Source organism: Camellia sinensis, chromosome 6 (assembly GCF_055761805.1).
Source record: "Camellia sinensis isolate YWXY chromosome 6, ASM5576180v1, whole genome shotgun sequence".
Taxonomy (NCBI): domain Eukaryota; kingdom Viridiplantae; phylum Streptophyta; class Magnoliopsida; order Ericales; family Theaceae; genus Camellia; species Camellia sinensis.
Genome location: NC_138966.1, coordinates 630001 through 637500, shown reverse-complemented (window position 1 = coordinate 637500; position 7500 = coordinate 630001).

Genomic DNA, 7500 nt, shown 5'->3' with positions numbered 1-7500 from the left:
CGGCCAGCATGCCATGCCCCGGCCTCGCCCAGCATGCCATGGCACGGTCTTGGTCAGCATGCCATGCCATGGCACCGCCTTGTGCAACGTTGGCCAGCATGCCTTGGCCGGCATGCCATGCCAATGCCTTGGGCCAACATGGCGTGCCACGGGCTGGGCGAGCATGGCATGCCACGGGCTGGGCGAGCATGCAACGCCACGGCCTTGGCTAGCAGCAAGGCATGCCACGGCCTCGGCGAGCATGCCATGCCATGCCAAGGCCAAGGCCAAGGCCAAAGCCAAGGCCAAGGCAGTGGGCAAGGCCAAGTCCCTGTGCAAGGCATGGCCAAGGCCAAGGCCATGGCATGCCACCGCCTCGACCGATCTTTTTGAACATGATTCTTTTATAATCTTACCCAAACCGTGCAACACAATTAAAAATGCACTACAATCAATTTTAAATGTCATTCCCTATTTTTTTGCAATTTTTCTGGAGCTTTTCGAATTTTTAAAGCCCTTATTTGGCATAAAAAAATCAAAATAAAATAAAAAAAATGAAAAAAATAATTTAATAATTTCTATAATTACTAGTGAATCATCCTTTAATTATGGGAATTTTTCCATAATTTTTTGACCATTTTTATTAATTTTTATTATTTTTTAAGTATTAATATCGAAATAAATTAAAATAAAATATTTTCGGTAAAAAAATATTTTTTTTAATTTTTTTTATGGTGTATTAAATTATTTCCTACAACTTTCATGTTGAAAGTTTTGGCAAAAAACCATTACTTTTTAAAAAAACCCCATTATGACTCCTCGAACATGCTTGATGTTTCCTCCTGCCAGACTGAAAAGGGCTTAACAGGCTATTATAAGGGGGGGGCACCTCCCTTGCCCAGGGCAAGGCAGTGGCAGGTACGCCCCATGTTGGGCGCGGCCTGGGCTGCGGCCTTGGGTTACATGCACTGCGGCTCGACCGCGGCCTGGGCTGCGGCCTGGGGCGGCTCGGCCGCGGCCTTGGGCGGCCTGGACCGCGGCCTTGGGCGGCCTTGCGCGGCCTTGGGCGGCCTGGGCGCGGCCTTGCGCGGCCTGGGCGCGGCCTTGGGCAGCATGGCGTGGCATCCGCGCGGGCGTGGGCGGCCTGGCATGCGCGCGGCATGGGCAGCACGGCATGGCATGCGCACGGCCTGGGCGGCCTGGCATGCAGCCGGCCTGGCATGCCCGCGGCGTGGGCAGCACGGCATGGCATGCGCACGGCCTGGGCGGCCTGGCATGCAGCCGGCCTGGCATGCCCGCGGCGTGGGCAGCACGGCATGGCATGCGCACGGCCTGGGCGGCCTGGCATGCAGCTGGCCTGGGCAGCACGGCATGGCATGCGCACGGCCTGGGCGGCCTGGCATGCAGCCGGCCAGGGCAGCCTGGCCTGGCATGCCCGCGGCGTGGGCAGCGTGGCCTGTGCGAATACCGCGCGCGTGGTCTTTTGACCACGGTGCGCGTGTTGCGCGCATGGTCGCGCACGCCTTTGCACGCCTTCGCACGCAACGCACGTCTAGTGATAAGAACCGCAGCCAAGGCAGCCCAGCCCCAAGGCCATGGCCAGCAGCATGGCATGCCACGGCCAAGGCAGGCCAGCCAAAGCCAGCAGCATGCCATGCCAAGGCCAAGGCCAGCAGCATGCCATGCCACGGCCAAGGCAGCCCAGCCAAAGCCAGCAGCTTGCCATGCCAAGGCCAAGGCCAGCAGCATGCCATGCCACGGCCAAGGCAGCCCAGCCAAAGCCAGCAGCATGCCATGCCAAGGCCAAGGCCAGCAGCATGCCATGCCACGGCCAAGGCAGCCCAGCCAAGGCCAGCAGCATGCCATGCCACGGCCAAGGCAGCCCAGCCAAAGCCAGCAGCTTGCCATGCCAAGGCCAAGGCCAGCAGCATGCCATGCCACGGCCAAGGCAGCCAAGCCAAAGCCAGCAGCATGCCATGCCAAGGCCAAGGCCAGCAGCATGCCATGCCACGGCCAAGGCAGCCCAGCCAAAGCCAGCAGCATGCCATGCCAAGGCCAAGGCCAGCAGCATGCCATGCCACGGCCAAGGCAGCCCAGCCAAAGCCAGCAGCATGCCATGCCAAGGCCTAGGCCAGCAGCATGCCATGCCACGGCCAAGGCAGGCCTGCCAAAGCCAGCAGCATCCCATGCCAAGGCCAAGGCCAGCAGCATGCCATGCCACGGCCAAGGCAGCCCAGCCAAAGCCAGCAGCATGCCATGCCAAGGCCAAGGCCAGCAGCATGCCATGCCACGGCCAAGGCAGCCCAGCCAAAGCCAGCAGCATGCCATGCCAAGGCCTAGGCCAGCAGCATGCCATGCCACGGCCAAGGCAGCCCAGCCAAAGCCAGCAGCATGCCATGCCAAGGCCAAGGCCAGCAGCTTGCCATGCCAAGGCCAAGGCCAGCAGCATGCCATGCCACGGCCAAGGCAGCCCAGCCAAAGCCAGCAGCATGCCATGCCAAGGCCTAGGCCAGCAGCATGCCATGCCACGGCCAAGGCAGCCCAGCCAAAGCCAGCAGCATGCCATGCCAAGGCCAAGGCCAGCAGCATGCCATGCCACGGCCAAGGCAGCCCAGCCAAAGCCAGCAGCATGCCATGCCAAGGCCAAGGCCAGCAGCATGCCATGCCACGGCCAAGGCAGCCCAGCCAAAGCCAGCAGCATGCCATGCCAAGGCCTAGGCCAGCAGCATGCCATGCCACGGCCAAGGCAGGCCTGCCAAAGCCAGCAGCATGCCATGCCAAGGCCAAGGCCAGCAGCATGCCATGCCACGGCCAAGGCAGCCCAGCCAAAGCCAGCAGCATGCCATGCCAAGGCCAAGGCCAGCAGCATGCCATGCCACGGCCAAGGCAGCCCAGCCAAGGCCAGCAGCATGCCATGCCACGGCCAAGGCAGCCCAGCCAAAGCCAGCAGCTTGCCATGCCAAGGCCAAGGCCAGCAGCATGCCATGCCACGGCCAAGGCAGCCCAGCCAAAGCCAGCAGCATGCCATGCCAAGGCCAAGGCCAGCAGCATGCCATGCCACGGCCAAGGCAGCCCAGCCAAAGCCAGCAGCATGCCATGCCAAGGCCAAGGCCAGCAGCATGCCATGCCACGGCCAAGGCAGCCCAGCCAAAGCCAGCAGCATGCCATGCCAAGGCCTAGGCCAGCAGCATGCCATGCCACGGCCAAGGCAGGCCTGCCAAAGCCAGCTGCATGCCATGCCAAGGCCAAGGCCAGCAGCATGCCATGCCACGGCCAAGGCAGCCCAGCCAAAGCCAGCAGCATGCCATGCCAAGGCCTAGGCCAGCAGCATGCCATGCCACGGCCAAGGCAGCCCAGCCAAAGCCAGCAGCATGCCATGCCAAGGCCAAGGCCAGCAGAATGCCATGCCACGGCCAAGGCAGGCCAGCCAAAGCCAGCAGCATGCCATGCCAAGGCCAAGGCCAGCAGCATGCCATGCCACGGCCAAGGCAGCGCAGCCAAAGCCAGCAGCATGCCATGCCAAGGCCTAGGCCAGCAGCATGCCATGCCACGGCCAAGGCAGGCCAGCCAAAGCCAGCAGCATGCCATGCCAAGGCCAAGGCCAGCAGCATGCCATGGCACGGCCAAGGCAGCCCAGCCAAAGCCAGCAGCATGCCAGGCCAAGGCCTTGGCCAGCAGCATGCCATGCCACGGCCAAGGCAGGCCTGCCAAAGCCAGCAGCATGCCATGTCAAGGCCAAGGCCAGCAGCATGCCATGCCACGGCCAAGGCAGCCCAGCCAAAGCCAGCAGCATGCCATGCCATGGCCTAGGCCAGCAGCATGCCATGCCACGGCCAAGGCAGGCCAGCCAAAGCCAGCAGCATGCCATGCCAAGGCCTAGGCCAGCAGCATGCCATGCCACGGCCAAGGCAGGCCAGCCAAAGCCAGCAGCATGCCATGCCAAGGCCAAGGCCAGTAGCATGCCATGCCACGGCCAACGCAGCCCAGCCAAAGCCGGCGGCATGCCATGCCAAGGCCAAGGCCAGCAGCATGCCATGCCACGACCAAGGCTGCCAGCCAAAGCCAGCAGCATGCCATGCCAAGGCCTAGGCCAGCAGCATGCCATGCCACGGCCAAGGCAGCCCAGCCAAAGCCAGCAGCATGCCATGCCAAGGCCTAGGCCAGCAGCATGCCATGCCACGGCCAAGGCAGCCCAGCCAAAGCCAGCAGCATGCCATGCCAAGGCCAAGGCCAGCAGCATGCCATGCCACGGCCAAGGCAGCCCAGCCAAAGCCAGCAGCATGCCATGCCAAGGCCAAGGCCAGCAGCATGCCATGCCACGGCCAAGGCAGCCCAGCCAAAGCCGCCAGCATGCCATGCCAAGGCCAAGGCCAAGGCCAGCAGCATGCCATGCCACGGCCAAGGCCAAGGCCAAGGCAGCCCATCCGAAGCCAGCAACATTCCATGGCAAGGCCAACGCAGCCCAGCCAAAGCCGGCGGCATGCCATGCCAAGGCCAAGGCCAGCCGCATGTCTTGCCACGGCCTTGTCCCGCAGCGTGGCGTGCCTTTGCCTTGGGCTAGAACATCGCATGCCACGCCCTTGGCAAGCAATCCTGTCCCTCGTGTAATTGCCATTTGGTTTGGCTTTGACTTACGTATATGTTGCCCTGCGAAATGCTTGTCCCTCGGGTAATAGCCGTTTGGTTGCCTTTGACTTGCGAACCCGTTGCTAGTGCTTTCCCCAGTGGAAGCTTTGTTGGGAAAAGTATGTCCCTCGGAAGTTGCCTGTTGCGTTTGTTATTTGCATTCGAGCTATCCGATGCTTGCTGGGTTTCTCTAAGAGTTTTTGCACGTTCGTCGGGCTTTTTAATTATTTATTTACTCATAAAAATTATAATAAAATAAATTAAAAATAAAAAAATAATTAAAAAAATTACTATAATTACTAGTGCCTCATCTTATAATTGTTGGAATTTTTCTAGAATTTTTTGAGTATTTTTAGTAATTTTTATTATTTTTTAAGTATTAAAATTGAAATAAATTAAAATAAAATATTCCGGTGGCCAAATATTTTTTTATAATTTTTTTTATGGTGTATTAAATTATTTCATACAACTTTCATGTTGAAAGTTTTGGCAAAAAACCATTACTTTTTAAAAAAACCCCATTATGACTCCTCGAACATGCTTGATGTTTCCTCCTGCCAGATTGAAAAGGGCTTAACAGGCTATTATAAGGGGGGGGCACCTCCCTTAAGGCTGGCCAGCATGGCCAGGCCACAGGCCACGCCTATGCCTAGGCGGGCGCTTGGCACATGCCATCGCTTGGCTTGTGGCATTGGCTTGTGGCATCGAAACTACATAGCCAAGCACGGGATGCGTCGAGTGGCGGCCCGCGGCGGTGGCGGTGGCACGTTGGCCTAGGCCAGCATGCCATGCCACAGCCTTGGCCAGCAACATGGCATGCCAAAGCCTTGGCCAGCAACATGGCATGCCAAAGCCTTGGCCAGCAGCATGCCATGCCTTGGCCTTGGCAAGCATGTCATGCCACGGCCTTGGCCAGCAGCATGCCATGCCACGGCCTTGGCCAGCAGCATGCCATGCCCCGGCCTTGGCCAGCAGCATGCCATGCCACGGCCTTGGCCAGCAGCATGCCATGCCACAGCCTTGGCCAGCAGCATGCCATGCCACAGCCTTGGCCAGCAACATGGCATGCCAAAGCCTTGGCCAGCAGCATGCCATGCCTTGGCCTTGGCAAGCATGTCATGCCACGGCCTTGGCCAGCAGCATGCCATGCCACGGCCTTGGCCAGCAGCATGCCATGCCCCGGCCTTGGCCAGCAGCATGCCATGCCACGGCCTTGGCCAGCAGCATGCCATGCCACCGCCTTGGCCAGCAGCATGCCATGCCACAGCCTTGGCCAGCAACATGGCATGCCAAAGCCTTGGCCAGCAGCATGCCATGCCTTGGCCTTGGCAAGCATGTCATGCCACGGCCTTGGCCAGCAGCATGCCATGCCACGGCCTTGGCCAGCAGCATGCCATGCCACGGCCTTGGCCAGCAGCATGCCATGCCCCGGCCTTGGCCAGCAGCATGCCATGCCACAGCCTTGGCCAGCAGCATGCCATGCCACAGCCTTGGCCAGCAACATGGCATGCCAAAGCCTTGGCTAGCAACATGGCATGCCAAAGCCTTGGCCAGCAGCATGCCATGCCTTGGCCTTGGCAAGCATGTCATGCCACGGCCTTGGCCAGCAGCATGCCATGCCACGGCCTTGGCCAGCAGCATGCCATGCCCCGGCCTTGGCCAGCAGCATGCCATGCCACGGCCTTGGCCAGCAGCATGCCATGCCCCGGCCTTGGCCAGCATGTCATGCCACGGCCTTGGCCAGCAGCATGCCATGCCACGGCCTTGGCCAGCAACATGGCATGCCGCGGCCTTGGCCGGCAGCATGCCATGCCGCGGCCTTGGCCGGCAGCATGCCATGCCGCGGCCTTTGCCGGCAGCATGCCATGCCGCGGCCTTTGCCGGCAGCATGCCATGCCGCGGCCTTTGCCAGCAGCATGGCAAGCCCAAGCCTTGGTCAGCAGCAGCATGCCATGCCAATGCCTTGGCCAGCAGCATGCCTTGCCACGGCCTCGTCCAGCAGCATGGCATGCCACGCCACGGCCTCGGCCATCAGCATGCCTTGCCACGGCCTCGGCCATCAGCATGCCTTGCCACGGCCTTGTCCAGCAGCATGGCATGCCCGGCCTTGGCCAGCAGCATGTCATGCCACGGCCTTGGCAAGCATGCCAAGCCACGGCCTTGGCAAGCATGCCATGTCCCTCGGGTAATTGTACAAGTTGCCTTGCGAAATGCATGTCCCTCGGTTAAATTGCCATTTGGTTGGCTTTGGCGTGCGAACGAGTTGCCTGTGCTTTCCTTGTGGAAGCTTGTTGCGAGAAGTATGTCCCTCGAAAGTTGCCTGTTGCGTTTGTTATTTGCATTCGCGCTAACCGGTGCTTGCTCGGCCTCTCTAAATGTTTTCGCGCGTTCGTCGGGCTTCTTGGTCCTTCGGGGGGTGATTCGTTTTGGGGGGCTGGTGCACAGTGTACGTCGTGGCGCGTGAGTTGTGTTCGGTTTGTGCGAGTTGGACGGATCCCTGCCTGTGCAGCGAACTCCACTGGTGCATTCCTCCATGTCCCTCGGGTTGTCTTCGACTCGCCTTCGGGTTGCTTGCGCTTCCCTAGTGGAAGGTGCCTTGCGAAAAGCGTGTCCCTCGGGTAATTGCCATTTGGTTGGCTTTGACGTTCGAACGAGTTGCCTATGCTTTCCTAGTGGAAGCTTGTTGCGAAAAGTATGTCCCTCGAAAGTTGCCTGTTGCGTTTGTTATTCGCATTCGCGCTAACCGGTGCTTGCTCGGCCTCTCTAAATGTTTTCGCGCGTTCGTCGGGCTTTTTAGTCCTTCGGGGGGTGATTCGTTTTGGGGGGCTGGTGCACAGTGTACGTCGTGGCGCGTGAGTTGTGTTCGGTTTGTGCGAGTTGGACGGATCCCTGCCT